Below are 18,182 nucleotides of genomic sequence, written 5' to 3' on the forward strand. Positions count from 1 at the left end.
AGTGGCTTCTTGTTCTTGGTGTTCACACGATAAGTGACTGGAGGTTTCTATGGACAGGGTTGGACTGCCTCTACTTTGTAGATTGTTTCCCGGGCTTTACTGAGGACCACACTGATGGGGGTGGGAGAGCTCAGCTTTGACATTGACCGTAGGCAATGTTTGGGTCCTCTTCATGCTTTAAGGTGGGGCTGCAGTGTTCACCTTGAGAGGTGTCTGTTAGAAGCTTCATCCTGAACAGAACTTTGGCACCAGTGATGGATGTAGCAACAATGGGTGTCTATGAAATATGAGGTTCTCCTTTCAGGCTGCCTTGCACAGCTCTGTGATGTATTAGTGATGCCATTTCAACAGTGAGAAGTGTTCAACCGTGAGACAAGCTTTCTGTCTCTCTTTCTGCCTCAGACAGTCCTGTCTGTCTCTCCTATATGGATCTGTACTCAAATCTTTCCATGCAGCCGCCATGAGAACACAGGCATTTGCCGTCGGATTAGATCACGCCCCATCTGTGGATACAGAGAAATCAGCAGAAGATGTTACTGAGGAGGAAAAGATTTCCCTCCTACCAATCTCGTACCCATCTCTCCCTGGGCCTCTTCCGTGATGTCAACAAGGTTTTCTACTTCTTGTTTTCCTCTAGTGTACGTTTTAGATGATTTTGGTACTTTCTTTACTCTCAGTCTAAACACTTTTTTTTTTTCTTCCAACTAAAAAGATGAGAAAACAAAACAAATGGAATAATTGTCAAAGCAAGTTGTCGTGGGTTGAATTCTGTCCCCCAAAAGATCTGTCCAGGCTGTGGCTCCTGGAACCTGTGAATGGGATCTTATTGAGAAGTAAGATCGGCCGGGCACGGTGGGTCATGCCTGTCATCCCAGCACTTTGGGAGGCCCAGGAGGGCAGATCACCTGAGGTTGGGAGTTTGAGACCAGCCTGATCAACATGGAGAAACCCTGTCTCTACTAAAAATACAAAATTAGCTGGGCATGGTGGCACATGCCTGTAATCCCAGCTACTAGGGAGGCTGAGGCAGGAGAATCGCTTGAACCTGGGAGGCAGAGGTTCTGGTGAGCTGAGATTGTCCCACTGCACTCCAGCCTGGGCAACAAGAGTGAAGCTCTGTCTCAAAAAAAAAAAAAAAAAAAAAAAAAGTAAGATCTTTGCTGATGAAATCAAGTTAAGATGAGATCATTAGGGTGAGCTCAAAATCCAATATGACTGATGTACTTATAAAAAAAAAAGAGACGGCCAGGCGTGGTGGTTCACGCCTGTAATCCCAGCACTTTGGGAGGCCGAGGTAGGTGGATCACCTGAGGTTAGCAGTTCGAGACCAGCCTGACCAACATGGAGAAACCCCGTCTCTACTAAAAATACAAAAAAGTAGTCGGGTGTGGTGGGGTACGCCTGTAATTCCAGCTACTTGGGAGGCTGAGGCAGGAGAATCACTTGAACCCGGGAGGTGGAGGTTGCGGTGAGCCGAGATCGTGCCATTGCACTCCAGCCTGGGCAACAAGAGTGAAACTCCATCTCAGAAACAAAACAAAACAATACAAAACAAAAAACGCCACCATTTTTTCAGCATTGCTGACACTACTATGATTGACCTTTGGTTGATCAACTCTATAATTTAAGAATAATTGCTGTCTTTGGGGCTCCCTCAAAATGGCCATTTGTGAAGTGAAACTTATGAGTGATAACACCTACAGGAGGCTCGTATGTTTCCTTCTATTACAGTCAAGTTTTTGTTGTAGTCGTTTTGTTTTGTTTTGTTTTTGAGACAGAGTCTTACTCTGTCATCCAGGCTGGAGTGCAGTGACGCTATCTTGGTTCACTGTATCCTCTGCCTTCCAGGTTCAAATGATTCTCCTGCCTCAGTCTCCCAAGTAGCTGGGATGACAGGCGCGCGCCAGCATGCCCAGCTAATTTTATTATGTTTAATAGAGAAGGAGACTTCACCATATTGGCCAGGCTGGTCTCGATCTCCTGACCTCGTGATCTGCCTGCCTCGGCCTCCCAAAGTGCTGGGATTACAGGTGTGATCCACCGTGCCCGGCCTTGCAGTAAAGTTGTGTCGATGCATCTTTTCGGGATTTTTTTTTTATCCTTCCAAAGACTCCCCAGTGTAAAGTTTCTCTTTGGTTGGTTGGGCTTGAATTCTTTTCTGACACCGAGTATCACAGTGAGAGGCAGGACAAAGGTGTCCATACTGGCATATTATACCACTTCAACGAGCCAGCATTTTTTTCCTTTACACTCTCATGTTACATTAGCAATTAGGGCAGGTTGTTTTTGCCTTTGATTTCTAACGATTGGATTTGTTTTGTTCTAGCCTTAAGGAAGAAATTGCAATCAATTCTTATATGTTTATGGTGGTAATGTAGACATAATATACCATTTGCCATTTTGACCATTTTTAAGCATACAGTTCTGTGGCATTAAATACATTCATAATGTTTTTTATTTTATTTTATTGATTTTACTTTAAGTCCTGGGATACATTTGCAGAATGTACAGGTTTGTTACATAGGTTTACATGTGCCATGGTGGTTTGCTGCACCTGTCAACCTGTCATGTAGGTTTTAAGCCCCACATGCATTAGGTATTTCTCCTAATGCTCTCCCTCCCCCAGCCCCCTACCCTCTGACAGGCCCTGGTGTGTGATGTTCCCCTCCCTGTGTCCATGTGTTCTCATTGTTAAACTCCCACTTATGAGTGAGAACATGCAGTGTTTGGTTTTCTGTTCCTGTGTCAGTTTGCTGAGGATGATGGTTTCCAGCTTCATCCACGTCCCTGCAAAGGACATGAACTCATCCTTTTTTATGGCAGCGTTGAAATACATTCATAATGTTCTACAGCTGTCTCAACTTTTCTTCATCACCCCAGACAGAAACTCACAGCCCTTAAGGAATAACTCCCCATTTCACCTACCCCCAACCATGGGTAGCTAGTGTTCTTTCTTTCTCTTTTTTTCTCCCCAAAATCATTTTGTAAGTCTAGTCCAATGATTATTTTTCTCATTTTAATTTCAATTTCAAGTTGTGGGGGGCACGTGTAGGATGTGCACGTTTGTTACCTGGGTAAAGGTATGCCATAGTGCTTGCTGCCTGGATGAATCCATCACCTAGGTATTAAGTCCAGCATGCATTAGCTCTTTTTTTTCTGATGCTCTCCTGCCCTCTGTGCCTGCAAAAGGCCCCAGTGTGTGTTGTTCCCCTCCCTGTGTCCATGTGTTCTCATTGTTCAACTCCCACTTATGAGTGAGAACATGCGGTGTTTGGTTTTCTGTTCCTGTGTGAGTTTGCTGAGGATAATGGTTTCCAGCTCCATCCACGTCCCAGCAAAGGACATGGTCTCGTTCCTTTTTATGGCTGCATAGTAATCCATGGTGTGTATCTACCACATTTTCTTACTCCAATCTATCCTTGATGGGCATTTGGGTGGTAACCATTGTTTTCTCTGTCTTTATACATTTGTTTATTCTATATTAAACTGCAATTTTTTTTTTTTTTGAGATGGAGACTCACTCTGTTGCCCAGGCTGTAGTGCAGTGGTATGATCTCAGCTCACTGCAACCTCTGCCTCCTGGGTTCAAGTAATTCTTCTGCCTCTGCCTGCTGAGTAGCTGGGATTACAGGTACATGCCACCACACTCAGCTAATTTTTGTATTTTTAGTAGAGACAGGGTTTCACCATCTTGGCCACGCTGGTCTGGACCTCCTGACCTTGTGATCCACCCATCTCGGCACCCCATAGTGCTGGGATTACAGGCGTGAGCCATCGCACCTAGCCTGCAATATTTTAATAATGAAAGCGTGTGTAGGCCGGGCGCGGTGGCTCATGTCTGCAATCCCAGCACTATGGGAGGCCGAGGTGGGCGGATCACAAGGTCAGGAGATCGAGACCATCCTGGCTAACAAGGTGAAACCCCACCTCTACTAAAAATACAAAAAATTAGCCGGGCGTGGTGGCGGGCGCCTGTAGTCCCAGCTGCTCAGGAGGCTGAGGCAGGAGAATCGCTTGAACTCGGGAGGCGGAGGTTGCAGTGAGCCGAGGTCGTGCCACTGCCCTCCAGCCTGGGGCACAGAGCGAGACTCCGTCTCAAAATAAATGAATTTTTAAAAAGTGTGTGTAGACGTGAATATATACCGATGGTTTCCAGCTTACGATGGTTGATTTTGCAACTTTTCAGCTTTACGGTCCGTGCATCAAGATACTCAGTGCATTTTTGAGTTAGGGGATGTGGAACCACGATGGACTCGTGGGGAGGTCACCCCACTGGAAGTCAAGTGAGCCTCCCTCTGTGTGTGTATATAGGTTCCTCACCCTCTAAAAAAACATTGTAAGCGCTGTGGCCACCCCTAAAGTGCAGCAGGCTCGTGCGTGCAGCCCGCCTGGGCTGGAATTGGTGTTTGTAGATATAGGTGAGAACTGGACAGCCCACTTCTTCAGGCAAACCCTCTTGTTGCCATGGCAACAGGTGGGCCCTGCCGGAAGAGCGTGCACCGGCGCCCGCCAGCAGGTGGCAGCATGGAGCAGCCGATGGAACCCAGCTCCGTTCGCTCCAAGATTGCACCGTCAGAGGCAGGCAGGGCTGGGGGGACCACGAATGGGGGAAAAGCAAACCGCCACCGCGACCCTATTGCTTTGCCACCTTTTTTTTTTTTTTGAGGTGTTGTCTCGCACTGTCCCCCCGGCTGGAGTGCAAAGGCATGATGATGTTGGCTCACTGCAACCTCTGCCTCCTGGGTTCAAGTGATTCTCCTGCTTCAGCCTCCCAGTAGCTGGGGTTATAGGCACCTGCCACCACGCCCGGCTAATTTTTTTGTATTTTTTGTTTTTTTGAGATGGAGTCTTGCTCTGTCGCCCAGGCTGGAGTGAAATGGCACGATCTTGGCTCACTGCAACCTCCACCTCCTGGGTTCAAGTGATTCTCCTGCTTCAGCCTCCCAGTAGCTGGGGTTATAGGCACCTGCCGCCACGCCTGGCTAATTTTTTTGTATTTTTTTTGTATTATTATTATTTTTTTTTGAGACGGAGTCTTGCTCTGTCACCAGGCTGGAGTGCAATGGCAAGATCTTGGCTCACTGCAACCTCCACCTCCTGGGTTCAAGAGATTCTCCTGCCTGAGCCTCCCAGTAGCTGGGGTTATAGGCACCTGCCACCACGCCCGGCTAATTTTTTTGTATTTTTTGTCTTTTTGAGACGGAGTCTTGCTCTGTCGCCCAGGCTGGAGTGCAAAGGCACGATGTTGGCTCACTGCAACCTCCGCCTCCTGGGTTCAAGCGATTCTCCTGCCTCAGCCTACCGAGTAGTTGGGATGACAGGTGCCCACCACCACGACCGGCTAATTTTTTTGTATTTTTACTAGAGACGGGGTTTCGCCACGTTGGTCAGGCTGGTCTTGAACTCCTGACCTCAGGTGATCCGCCTGCCTCGACCTCCCAAAGTGCTGGGATTACAGGTGCGTGCTACCACGCCTGGCATTTGTTTGTATTTTTAGTAGAGATGGGGTTTCACCATGTTGGCCAGGCTGGTCTCGAACTCCTGATCTCGTGATTCGCTCGCCTCCATCTCCCAAAGTGTTGCGATTACAGGCGTGAGCCACCGCGCCCGGTCTGCTTTGCCCTTTTAAATGTTAGGTTTCACTAAAAACAATTCCACATCCAAAAAGATTTTTTCATTATTTTCCCCCATCAAGGGCAGATACACTAAAACATCAGAGGCTGGCCTGGTGCAGTGACTCGTGCCTGTAATTCTACACTTCGGGAGGCTGAAAGCGGTGTATCAGTTGAGGTCAGGAGTTTGAGACCACCCCGGCCAACAGGGTGAAACCCTATCTCTACTAAAAAACACAAAATTAGCTGGGCGTGGTGGTAGTCGCCTGTAATCCCAGCTACTAGGGAGGCTGAGGCAGGAGAATCGGTTGAACCCGGGAGGCGGAGGTTGCAGTGAGCCGAGATTGTGCCACTGCACTCCAGCCTGGGCGACAAGAGTAAAGCTCCAACTCAAAAAAAAAAAAAAGAAAAAAAAAAAAAAGAAAAGAAATCAGAGGCTTAAATTTTCTCTTGCTGAAAAATGAGGGGAGGGATATTTTCCCACTCCCCCACCCACCCCACCCAGCAAAACTCAAAACTGGTAGCTGCAAGTTCTTTCTCTGCCTTTTTCAAATGTATGTAAATCTTTTTAAGAAACCCGTACCACCCATATCATAGCTCAAGAATGTTTCCTGCAGTGTCTGGGAGGAATCTCTTTGAAATGTGGTCCCCAAGGGGGAAGGAAAAAGCCACAGAGGAGAAGAGCTTCATTTAAGCTGTCACCTGACTCCAAATTGCAAAGCCTATACCTCCTGGCTAATTTTTTGCATTTTTAGTAGAGACAAGGTTTCTCCATGTGGGTTAGGCTGGTCTTGAACTCCCGACCTCAGGTGATCCGCCCGCCTCGGCCTCCGAAAGTGCTGGGATGACAGGTGTGAGCCACCACACCCGGCCCATAAAAGGGTGAGATTTCTTTCTGTGTTTCTGATCCCTTTCACGGATGGTCTGGGATGTACATCACACTCTAATACAATGCTTGTTTTGTAAAAAAAAAAAAAAAAAAAAGATTTTGTTTTTCTTCTACCCTTGAGGAGGGGGGTTTCTGGATTGGAAGGAGGAGGAAGGAGTTCCTGGATTGGTAGGAGATTTTGCTTTTTTTTTTTTTTTTTTTATGAGACAGAATGTCTGTCGCCCAGGCTGGAGTGCCCTGGATGATCTCGGCTCACTGCAGCCTCCACCTCCTGGGTTCAAGTGATTCTCCTGCCTCAGCCTCCTGAGTAGCTGGAATTACAGGTGTGCACCATCATCCCTGGCTAATTTTTGCATTTTATTTTATTTTATTTTATTTTATTTTATTTTATTCGGAGACACAGTTTCTCTCTTGTTGCCCAGACTGGAGTGCAATGGCGCAATCTCAGCTCACCACAACCTCCGCCTGTCAGGTTCAAGCGATTCTCCTGCCTCAGCTTTCCAAGTAGCTGGGATTACAGGCACCCACCATCACGCTGGGCTAAGTTTGTATTTTTTTGTAGAGACAGGGTTTCGCCGTGTTGCTCAGGCTGGTCTCGAACTCCTGACCTCAAGCGTTCTGCCCGCCTCGGCCTCCCAAAGTGCTGGGATGACAAGCGTGAACCATCATTCCTGGTAGAGATTTTGCTTTTTAATTCTGTCATTTCCCTAACACCTTGAAGATGTATGGCTTGGGGTGTTCATCATGTCAGCTTTATGTTTTGATTCGATTGCCTAGACCATTTCCTTTTTTATCACACTCCACTGTTGGACCATGAACTCTTTTATTATTATTATTATTATTATTTTTTGAGATGGAGTTTCGTTCTTGTTGCCCAGGCTGGAGTGCAACGGCCTGATCTCAGCTCACTGCAACCTCCGCCTTCCGGTTTCAAGCGATTCTCCTGCCTCAGCCTGCCGAATAGCTGGGATGACAGGCACACACCACGCCCGTCTAATTTTTGTATTTTTGGTAGAGATGGGGTTTCGCCACGTTGCCCAGGCTGGTCTCAAACGACTGACCTCATGATCCACCTGCCTTGGTCACCCAAAGTGCTGGGATTACAAGCTTGAGCCACCACGCCAGGCTAATTGTATATTTTTAGTAGAGACGGGGTTTCAGCATGTTGCCCAGGCTGGTCTCGAACTCCTGACCTCAGGTGATCCGCCCGCCCTGGTCTCCCAAAGTTCTGCCATGACAGGTGCGAGCCACCACGCCCGGCCACCGTGAACTCTAATGTCAGAAGTTATGCAGGCCCTTTTTTCTGCATTTTTTTCTCTAGTATATAGATCCTGGTAAGCCACATCCAGAACAGATTTCTCTGGAAGAACTTTGCCTTGAATGGAAGCAATTGTCCTGATGGCCACTAGGAGGAGCGAGCATCCTTTTCTCTCTTCGAAGGGTAAACCGAGAAGGATCTGAGGCAGGTGTCAGTCAGTCGAGGAAGTTGACTTTGCCAGGGTTGAGGACGCCATGACACAGCCTCAGAAGGTCCTGATGACGTGGGCTCAAGGCGGTTGGGGTGCAGCTTGCTTTTACACATTTTAGGGAGACATGACGCATCAACCAATACACATAACATGTACTTTGGTTCCATCTGGAAGGGCAGGATGACTCAGACTGGGGGTAGACTTAAACATTTTCTGGGCCAGGTGCGGTGGCTCACGCCTGTCATCCCAGCACTTTGGGAGGCCGAGGCAGGTGGATCATGAGATCAGGAGATCGAGACCATCCTGGCCAACATGGTGAAACCCCGTCTCTACTAAAAATACAAAATTAGTCCAGGCGTGGTGGCTCACGCCTGTCATCCCAGCACTTGGGGAGGCTGAGGCGGGTAGATCATGAGATCAGGAGATCGAGACCATCCTGGCTAACACGGTGAAACCACGTGTCTACTAAAAACAAAAAAAATTAGCCAGGGGTGGTGGCAGGCGCCTGTAGTCCCAGTTACTCGAGAGGCTGAGGCAGGAGAATGGTATGAACCTGGGAGGTGGAGTTTGCAGTGAGCCGAGATCAGGCCACTGCTCTCCAGCCTGGGCAACAGAGTGAGACTCTGTCCAAAAAAAAGGAAAAAAAATTAGCTGGGTGTTGTGGTGCGAGCCTGTAATCTCAGTTACTCGGGAGGCTGAGGCAGGAGAATCACTTGAACACTTGAGGGCAGGAGTTTGAGATCAGCCTGGCCAACATGGCAAAACCCGGTTTCTACTAAAAATACAAAAAATTAGCAGGGCGTGGTGGCACATGCCTGTAATCTCAGCTGCTAGGGAGGCTGAGGCATGAGAATGGCTTGAACCCGGGAGACGGAGGTTGTAGTGAACCGAGATCATGCCACTGCACTCCAGCCTGGGCGACAGATGGAGACTCTGTCTCAAAACAAACAACCAAACAAAAACGTCCTTATTGGCAGTCGGTTGAAAGAGTTAGTATCCATAGTAAGGCATGTCTGGCTTATGACGGTGTTGTAGAGACCAAGGTTTTATTAAGTAGATGAAGCCTCCCAGGTTGCTTCCAAGAGAAGAGACTGAAAATGTTTTTTTTCCTTTTTTCTTTTTTTTTTTTTGATGGAGTTTCACTCTTGTTGCCCAGGCTGGAGTGCAGTGGCGCGATCTCGGCTCACTGCAACCTCCACCTCCCGGATTCAAGCGATTCTCCTGCCTCACCCTCCCGAGTAGCTGGGATGACAGGCGCCCGCCACCACGTCCAGCCGATTTTTGTATTTTTAGTAGGACAGAGTTTCACCATGTTGGCCAGGATGGTCTCAATCTCTTGACCTCATGATCCGCCCGCCTTGGCCTCCCAGAGTGCTGGGATTAGAGGCGTGCTCCCGACCAGAGACTCCAGATGTATCTTACCAGACTGAAGGTCTGTGTGGATGTTCATCCTGAAAGTATCAGACGTGTTTGAACCAGAGCAACTCCATCTTAAGTACAGGCTGGGTAAAATGAGGCTGAGACCTGCCGGGCTGCGTTCCCACATGGTTAAGGCATTTTAAGTCACAGGATGAGACAGGAGGTTGGCACAAGATGCAGGTCATGAAGACCTTGCTGATAAAACCGGTTGCGGTAAAGAAGCCAGACAAATCACACCAAAACCAAGATGGCCACAAGACTGATTTCTGGTCGGCCTCACTGCTACACGCCCACCAGCACCATGACAGTTTACAAATGCCATGGCAACATCAGGAAGTTACCCTATATGGTCTATAAAGGAGGGGGCATGAATAATCCACCCATATATATATATATATATATATATATATACCTTCTATTAGTTCTATTCCTCTAGGGAACCCTGAGTAATACAGTCTATATGGTCTAAAAAGAGGAGACATGAATAATCCACTCCTACTTTAGCATATCATTAAGAAATAACCATAAAAATGGGACCGGGTGCGGTGGCTCACGCCTGTCATCACAGCACTTTGGGAGCCCAAGGTGGGCGGATCACGAGGTCAAGAGATCGAGACCATCCTGGCCAATGTGGTGAAACCCCATCTGTGCTAAAAATACAAAAATTAGCTGGGCGTGGTGACGCACACCTGTCGTCCCAGCTACTCGGGAGGCTGAGGGAGAATTGCTTCAACCCAGGAGGCGGAGGTTGCAGTGAGCTGAGATCTCGCCACGGCACTCCAGCCTGGTGACAGATAGACTCTGTCTCAAAGAAACAAACAAAAAAAAGGGCTACCATGTGGGTTGGGGTTGCCATAATGTAATGCCTGTGAGCCTAAAGTATGTGAGAGACAGGTGTCAATCAATTTAGAAAGTTTATTTTGCCACCCTTAACGAAAAAGCTATGACACAGCCCTCATGACGTCCTGATGACACGTGCCCAAGGTGGTTGGAGCACAGTGTGGTTTGATACATTTTAGGGAGATGACAGACAGCAATCAATATGTATAGACATGAGACATAAATCAATATGTCATCCATATGACAAGAGACACCCATCTACATGTATAGGGAGACAGGGGACAGCAGCCAATGTGTACATGGGTTCATGGGACAACTCAAAGTGGGACTTTGACATCATAGGTAAATAAGAGACATGTCCAGGTGCCCTGGCTCACGCCTGTCATCCCAGCAGTTTGGGAGGCCGAGGTGGGCGGATCACCTGAGGTCGGGAGTTCGAGACCAGCCTGGCCAGCATGGTGAAACCCCATCTCTACTAAAAATACAAAATAAATTAGCCAGGCGTGGTGGCAGGCACCTGTCATCCCAGCTACTCGGGAGGCTGAGGCAGGAGAATCACCTGAACCCGGGAGGTGGAGGTTGCAGTGAGACAAGATCACGCCACTGCACTCCAGGCTGGTGTCAGAACGAGAGTCCGTCTTAAAAAAAAAAAGTTGGCCGGGCGCGGTGGCTCAAGCCTGTAATCCCAGCACTTTGGGAGGCCGAGACGGGCAGATCACGAGGTCAGGAGATCGAAACCATCCTGGCTAACACGGTGAAACCCCGTCTCTATTAAGAAATACAAAAAACTAGCCGGGCGCGGTGGCGGGCGCCTGTAGCCCCAGCTACTCGGGAGGCTGAGGCCGGAGAATGGCGTGAACCCGGGAGGTGGAGCTTGCAGTGAGCTGAGATCCGGCCACTGTACTCCAGCCTGGGCAACAGAGCAAGACTCCGTCTCAAAAAAAAAAAAAAAAAAAAAAAAAAGTTGTATTTTTTTGAGTCCTTGATCAGCCTTTCACTGAATTAGGTTGGTGTGGAAGTAACGCAGTAAAAACAAAAACCACAACACAGCCACGACAACAACAACAACAAAAAACTCAGGTACAAAAGTGCAAAACGGCACAATATCATTTGCATGAACTGTCTGGAGAATAAGGCCGTGGCCAGAGTGAGAGAACAGATGGGTGATGGCTTAAGGCTGAGAGCAGGGAGACCGGTGAGTGATGGCTTCATGGGCAAGGGGTCTTTTTTTTTTTGGGGGGGGGGGTTATGAAGGTATTCTGAAACTAAATAGGGTTGGTTGTTGTGTAAAACGCTCAGTGCGCTGAACTGTGTCGTCACTGTGCAATTTTAAAATGGCAAACTCTGTGTGATGTGCATGTTCCCCCAGGAAGAAACAAAGCAGCACAAACGGAGGTGATAACTCAGGTCATATCACACCCTGCCGGCCCCATCACCCTTCCTCCTTCCTCTGTTCACCTCCTCCTCCCCTTTCCGGGCTCTTCAGACAAGCCCGGGCAGCCCTCCCCTGGCCGTCTGGACCCAGTCCTGTCTGTTTTGGGTGCATTTTAGGTCATTCACTCTGGCTGGAACCTGAGAGCGTCAGCCATGCGGTGAGTCCCCACGTCCCTCCAGCAGTCTGAGAGCAGAGCCGTGTCCTCTGCATTTGCACACCCTGGAGAAAACTGTCAGGCAGCAGACATGAGGAGCCCCTGGGAAGATTCAGTGAGGGCTGGCAGGCAGGTGTCAGGAAGACTGAGCGACTCTCTGGAGAAAGGACGTATTCCTTAAAGACAAATCCATCAAGGGATCAGTTTAAATAATTCCTGCTCAGCGCACACCCCACATGAAGCTTCATCATCAGACACTGCATCTGTTTTGCCTTTTCTAGAGACATGAACTCTCAGCTCAGTGATACCGTCTGTCAGGGTTTCAACGTCCCACCCCCAGGGGAGTCGGTTTCCATCAACCAAAGCTCTCCATGGTCCAGTTCTGAGGACGGGGGACGCTGGCTGCCTGGTGACGGCCGCCCTGGCCTTTCCAGAGCTGCACTGTCCTCTTGCATTAAGAAAGATTAGTTTGCACTCCGGGAGGAGAGACGCAGAAGGTTAACAAGATTAGAGAGAGCCCCGGAGACCAGCCGTGAGATTCCCCGAGGGATGTGGCTAATGAAACTGTAAAAACAAGGCAGGGGATGGTTCTCACGGCCGGGCCCTGATTTCAAAGCTGGAAATCTCTCTACCTCTTCTAGGCAGTTTTCTACCCCAATAATTTAGGTTGTCACTCGTGGTATCCAAGCCCCGGCACAGTTGGTTTTCTTTTGTTGTTGTTTGCAGTTTGCAGTTTGTAGTTTCTAAAGATGTGTTTTTCTATTTTTCTTTTCTTTTCTTTTCTTTTTTCTGAGATGGAGTCTCGCTCTGTCGCCCAGGCTGGAGTGCAGTGGCCCCATCTCGGCTCACTGCAAGCTCTGCCTCCTGGGTTCACACCATTCTCCTGCCTCAGCCTCCCGAGTAGCTGGGACTACAGGTACCCGCCACCACGCCCGGCTAATTTTTTGTATTTTTAGTAGAGACGGGGTTTCACCGTGTTAGCCAGGATGGTCTCCATCTCCTGACCTCGTGATCCGCCCACCTCGGCCTCCCAAACTGCTGGGATTACAGGTGTGAGCCACTGCGCCTGGCCTTTCTATTTTTCTTAGCTAAGAAATGTGTATGTGTGTGCATATGGTTGTCTGGTTGGTAGAGGTGGAGAGCTTCATGAATGTGTGTATGCGTGTGTCTCTGTGTGTATGTGTTTGTATGTTATGTTTGTGTCTGTACATATGCATGTGTCTTTGTGTGTTGTATATGTGTGGCTCTGTGTGTGCTTGTCTGGTCGTGTATGCATGTGAATGTGTGTGTTTGTATTTGTGTATTTGTGTCTGTGTGTATGCGTATTATGTATTTATATATGAATGTGTTTGTGCATGTGTATATTTGGGTGTGCATGTGTGTATGTATATGTGTGTGTGCATGTGTGTGTATGCATGCTAGTGTGTGCAGTTGTTTATGCATTTGTGCATATGTGCATGTGTGCATTTGTGTATGTAGATATGGATATGTATCAGTGTGTATGCCTGTTAGTATCTGTGCATTTGTATATGTTTGTGTATGTGTATAATTGGGTGTGTGTGTGTGTATGCATGCTAGTGTGTATGCAATTGTTTCTGTATGTATTTGAGCATATGTGCATGTGTGCATTCGTGTGTATAGATATGGATATGTGTCAGTGTGTATGCCTGTTAGTATCTGTGCATTTGTATATATTTGTGTATGTGTATAATTGGGTGTGTGTGTGTATGCATGCTAGTGTGTATGCAATTGTTTCTGTATATATTTGTGCATATGTGCATGTGTGCATTTGTGTGTGTAGATATGGATATGTATCAGTGTGTATGCCTGTTAGTATCTGTGCATTTGTGTAAGTTTGTGTATGTGTATAATTGGGTGTGTGTGTGTATGCATGCTAGTGTGTATGCAATTGTTTCTGTATGTATTTGTGCATATGTGCATGTGTGCATTCGTGTGTATAGATATGGATATGTATCAGTGTGTATGCCTGTTAGTATCTGTGCATTTGTATATATTTGTGTATGTGTATAATTGGGTGTGTGTGTGTATGCATGCTAGTGTGTATGCAATTGTTTCTGTATATATTTGTGCATATGTGCATGTGTGCATTTGTGTGTGTAGATATGGATATGTATCAGTGTGTATGCCTGTTAGTATCTGTGCATTTGTGTAAGTTTGTGTATGTGTATAATTGGGTGTGTGTGTGTATGCATGCTAGTGTGTATGCAATTGTTTCTGTATATATTTGTGCATATGTGCATGTGTGCATTCGTGTGTATAGATATGGATATGTGTCAGTGTGTATGCCTGTTAGTATCTGTGCATTTGTATATGTTTGTGTATGTGTATAATTGGGTGTGTGTGTGTATGCATGCTAGTGTGTATGCAATTGTTTCTGTATGTATTTGTGCATATGTGCATGTGTGCATTTGTGTGTGTAGATATGGATATGTATGAGCATGTTTGCCTGTCAGAGTCTGTATGCATTTGTGTGAATGTGCTTGTGCATGTGTATATTTGGGTGTGCATGTGTGTGCACGTGTGTGTGCATGTGTGCGTATATGCATGCTAGTGTGTTTGCAGTTGTTTGTGTATGCATATGTGCATGTGTGCATTTGTGTGTGTACATATGGATATGTATGACTGTGTACGCCTGTTAGTGTCTGTATGCATTTGTGGGTATGTGTTTGTGCATGTGTATATTTGGGTGTGCATGTGTGTATGTGTGTGTGTGTGTATGCATGCCAGTGTGTAGGCAATTGTGTATGTGTTTGTGCATATGTGCATGTGTGCATTTGTGTGTGTAGATATGGATATGTATGAGCGTGTATGTCTATTCATGTCTATATTTTTGTGTGTTTGTGCATATGTGCATGTGTGCATTTGTGTGTGTAGATATGGATATGGATGAGCGTGTATGTCTATTCATGTCTATATTTTTGTGTGTTTGTGCATATGTGCATGTGTGCATTTGTGTGTGTAGATATGGATATGGAGCCACACTGTATGCATTTGTGGCTATGTGTTTATGCATGGGTATATTTGAGTGTATTGATATGGATATGTATGAGCATGCATGTGTATTAGTGTCTGCATGCATTTGTGTGTATGTGTGCACATGTGCCTGAGTGCATTTGTGTGTAGACGTGGATATGTATGAGCGTGTATGCCTGTGTCTGTATGCATTTGTGTGTATGTATGTGTTTGTGCATATGTGCCTGTGTGCATTTGTGTGTGTTGATATGGATATGGATGAGTGTGTATGTCTATTCATGTCTATATTTTTGTGTGTTTGTGCATATGTGCCTGTGTGCATTTGTGTGTGTTGATATGGATATGGATGAGTGTGTATGTCTATTCATGTCTATATTTTTGTGTGTTTGTGCATATGTGCCTCTGTGCATTTGTGTGTGTTGATATGGATATGGATGAGTGTGTACGCCTGTTAGTGTCTGTATGCATTTGTATGTGTTTGTGTATGTTCATGTGTGCGTTTGCATATGTGTGTGCATACGTGTGTCTGCATATGTGCATCTATATGTGTGTGCATGTATGTGCATGTGTGTATGTGTATAGGCACATGCTGATTTGTGTGTGTGAGGGGAGGGGGCACAGGCAGACCCTCTCTGTGTGGTCCCAGGTGGGGCTTGGTGACAACGAGCCTAGGGTGTTCAGCCCTGGGTGGATGTGGTAGCAGAGGGAACAGCAGGGCAGCGTCCAAGGTGTGAAAAAGCACAACCTGCCCCGAGAGAGAACCCTGCAGTCTGGGCCACCTCGGCTTCTCGGGCCACAGGTGCATTCCTCACAGGTGACCTGAGGGGTGGAGGAAAGGCCATCCCTGCAGGCCAGCGGGCTTGCTGGTTAGTGCTCACACTCAGTGTGCACCTGGAGGGCACCAGAGATCTTCCTACCTCCCAGGAGCCCATGCACGATCTCCGGGAATCTAGCCCTTGTCACTCCCTACCTCGGGCACCACCAGACCCCATTTACAGACCGGAAGCGGCCTGGGGCTGATCTTGTTGACCACTGTCCGGCATCGATGGGTCTGAGCTGCACGTGCCATTGTCCATGCGAACATTCTCCTCTCAGAGCTTTGCAAGCTGTTTTGGCACAAACTCACTGCTCAGCAGACTTCCTTGAACAAGGAGTCTTCTTAAAAATGACACTTCAGCCTGTCATCCCAGCACTTTGGGAGGCCGAGGCGGGCAGATAGCTTGAGGTCAGGAGTTCGAGACCAGCCTGGCCAACACGAAGAAACCCCATCTGCACTAAAAAATACAAAAAATTAGCCAGGGTTGGTGGTGCATGCCTGTAATTCCAGCTACTCAGGAGGCTGAGTCAGGCGAATCGCTTGAACCCGGCAGGCAGGGGTTGCAGTTAACCGAGGAGACCACCTCTCATATTGTCTTATGCCCAATTTCTACCTCCAAAGAAAGAAGAAGTAAAAACTAAAAGGCAGAAATGAAATCCACAAGCAGACAGCCCAGCGCCACACCCTGGGCCTGGTAGTTAAAGATCGACCCCGGATCTAATCGGTTCTGTTATCTATAGATTACAGACATTGTATGGAAAAGCACTGTGAAAATCCCTGTCCTGTTTTGTTCCGATCTAATTACCGGTGCATGCAGCCCCCAGTCACGTACCCCCTGCTTGGTCAATCAATCACGATCCTCTCACGCACACCCCTTAGAGTTGTGAGCCCTTAAAAGGGACAGGAATTGCTCATTCGCTCGGCTCTTGAGACAGGAGTCTTGCCGATGCCACCACTTCCTTCTTTAACTCGGTGTCTGAGGAGTTTTGTCTGCAGCTTATCCTGCTACACAGTGAGCGGAGATTGCAACATTGCACTCCAGCCTGGGCAACACAGCGAGGCTCTGTCTCTAAAATAAAATAAAGTAAAATGAAGTAAAGTAAAATAAAATAGAGTAAAATAAAATATAAATATAATAATAATAAAATATAATAATAATATCTGCCTACATAGGTCAGTATGCAGGCGGCAAATTGACTCCTTGTTCTGTGGCGTCAGAGCCTTGGAGAAAAGGGGGGTCACTGAGAAGGTGGGAGGGCTGGGTCAAGTAAGAAGAAAACCCCAGGGAGGCTGATGCAAATCCCAGACCTCAAGGGGCTAGGGAGGGGCTGTTCTATCAAGTCCTGTCGCCCAGGGCTACAGGTAGAAGAGAAGGAATCCATTCTTTGCCTTCTCTCTCTTCCCGCCCCCTAGCCCTGCACCTGCTCCCCATTGGCTGAGCCCTGCTGAGGTCACCCAGCCAGGGTGATGTCAATCAGAGCCAGGCCGATGTCAATCACACAGGGTCTTTTCTCTCTTCCCGCCCCCTAGTGCCTGCACCTGCTCCCCATTGGCTGAGCCCTGCTGAAGTCACCCAGCCAGGGTGATGTCAATCAGAGCCAGGCCGATGTCAATCACAAAGGGTCTTCTCTCTCTTCCCGCCCCCTAGCCCTGCGCCTGCTTCCCATTGGCTGAGCCCTGCTGAGGTCACCCAGCCAGGGTGATGTCAATCAGAGCCAAGCAGATGTCAATCACACAGGGTCTTTTCTCTCTTCCCGCCCCCTAGCTGTACCTGCTCCCCATTGGCTGAGCCCTGCGGAGGTCACCCAGCCAGGGTGATGTAAATCAGAGCCAGGCAGATGTCAATCACACAGGGCTTTCTCTCTCTTCCCGCCCCCTAGAGCCTGCACCTGCTCTCTATTGGCTGAACCCTGCTGAGGTCACCCAGCCAGGGTGATGTCAATCAGAGCCAGGCAGATGTCAATCACACAGGGCCTTCTCTCTCTTCCCGCCCCCTAGCCCTGCACCTGCTCCCCATTGGCTGAGCCCTGCTGAGGTCACCCAGCCAGGGTGATGTCAATCAGAGCCAGGTGGATGTCAATTACACAGGGCCTTCTCTCTCTTCCCACCCCCTAGCGCCTGCACCTGCTCCCCATTGGCTGAGCCCTGCTGAGGTCACCCAGCCAGGGTGATGTCAATCAGAGCCAGGCCGATGTCAATCACACAGGGTCTTCTCTCTCTTCCCGCCCCCTAGCCCCTGCACCTGCTCCCCATTGGCTGAGCCCTGCCGAGGTCACCCGGCCAGGGTGATGTCAATCAGAGCTAGGCGGCTGTCAATTACACAGGGCCTTCTCTCTCTCTCTCTTCCCGCCCCCTAGCCCCTGCACCTGCTCCCCATTGGCTGAGCCGTGCTGAAGTCACCCAGCCAGGGTGATGTCAATCAGAGCCAGGCGGATGTCAATCACACAGGGCCTTCTCTCTCTTCCCGCCCCCTAGCTCCTGCACCTGCTCCCCATTGGCTGAGCCCTGTTGAAGTCACCCAGCTACAGAGCCAGGCAGCTGTCAATCACACAG

This window comes from Macaca mulatta, chromosome Y (assembly GCF_049350105.2).
Source record: "Macaca mulatta isolate MMU2019108-1 chromosome Y, T2T-MMU8v2.0, whole genome shotgun sequence".
NCBI classification, from domain to species: Eukaryota; Metazoa; Chordata; class Mammalia; order Primates; family Cercopithecidae; genus Macaca; species Macaca mulatta.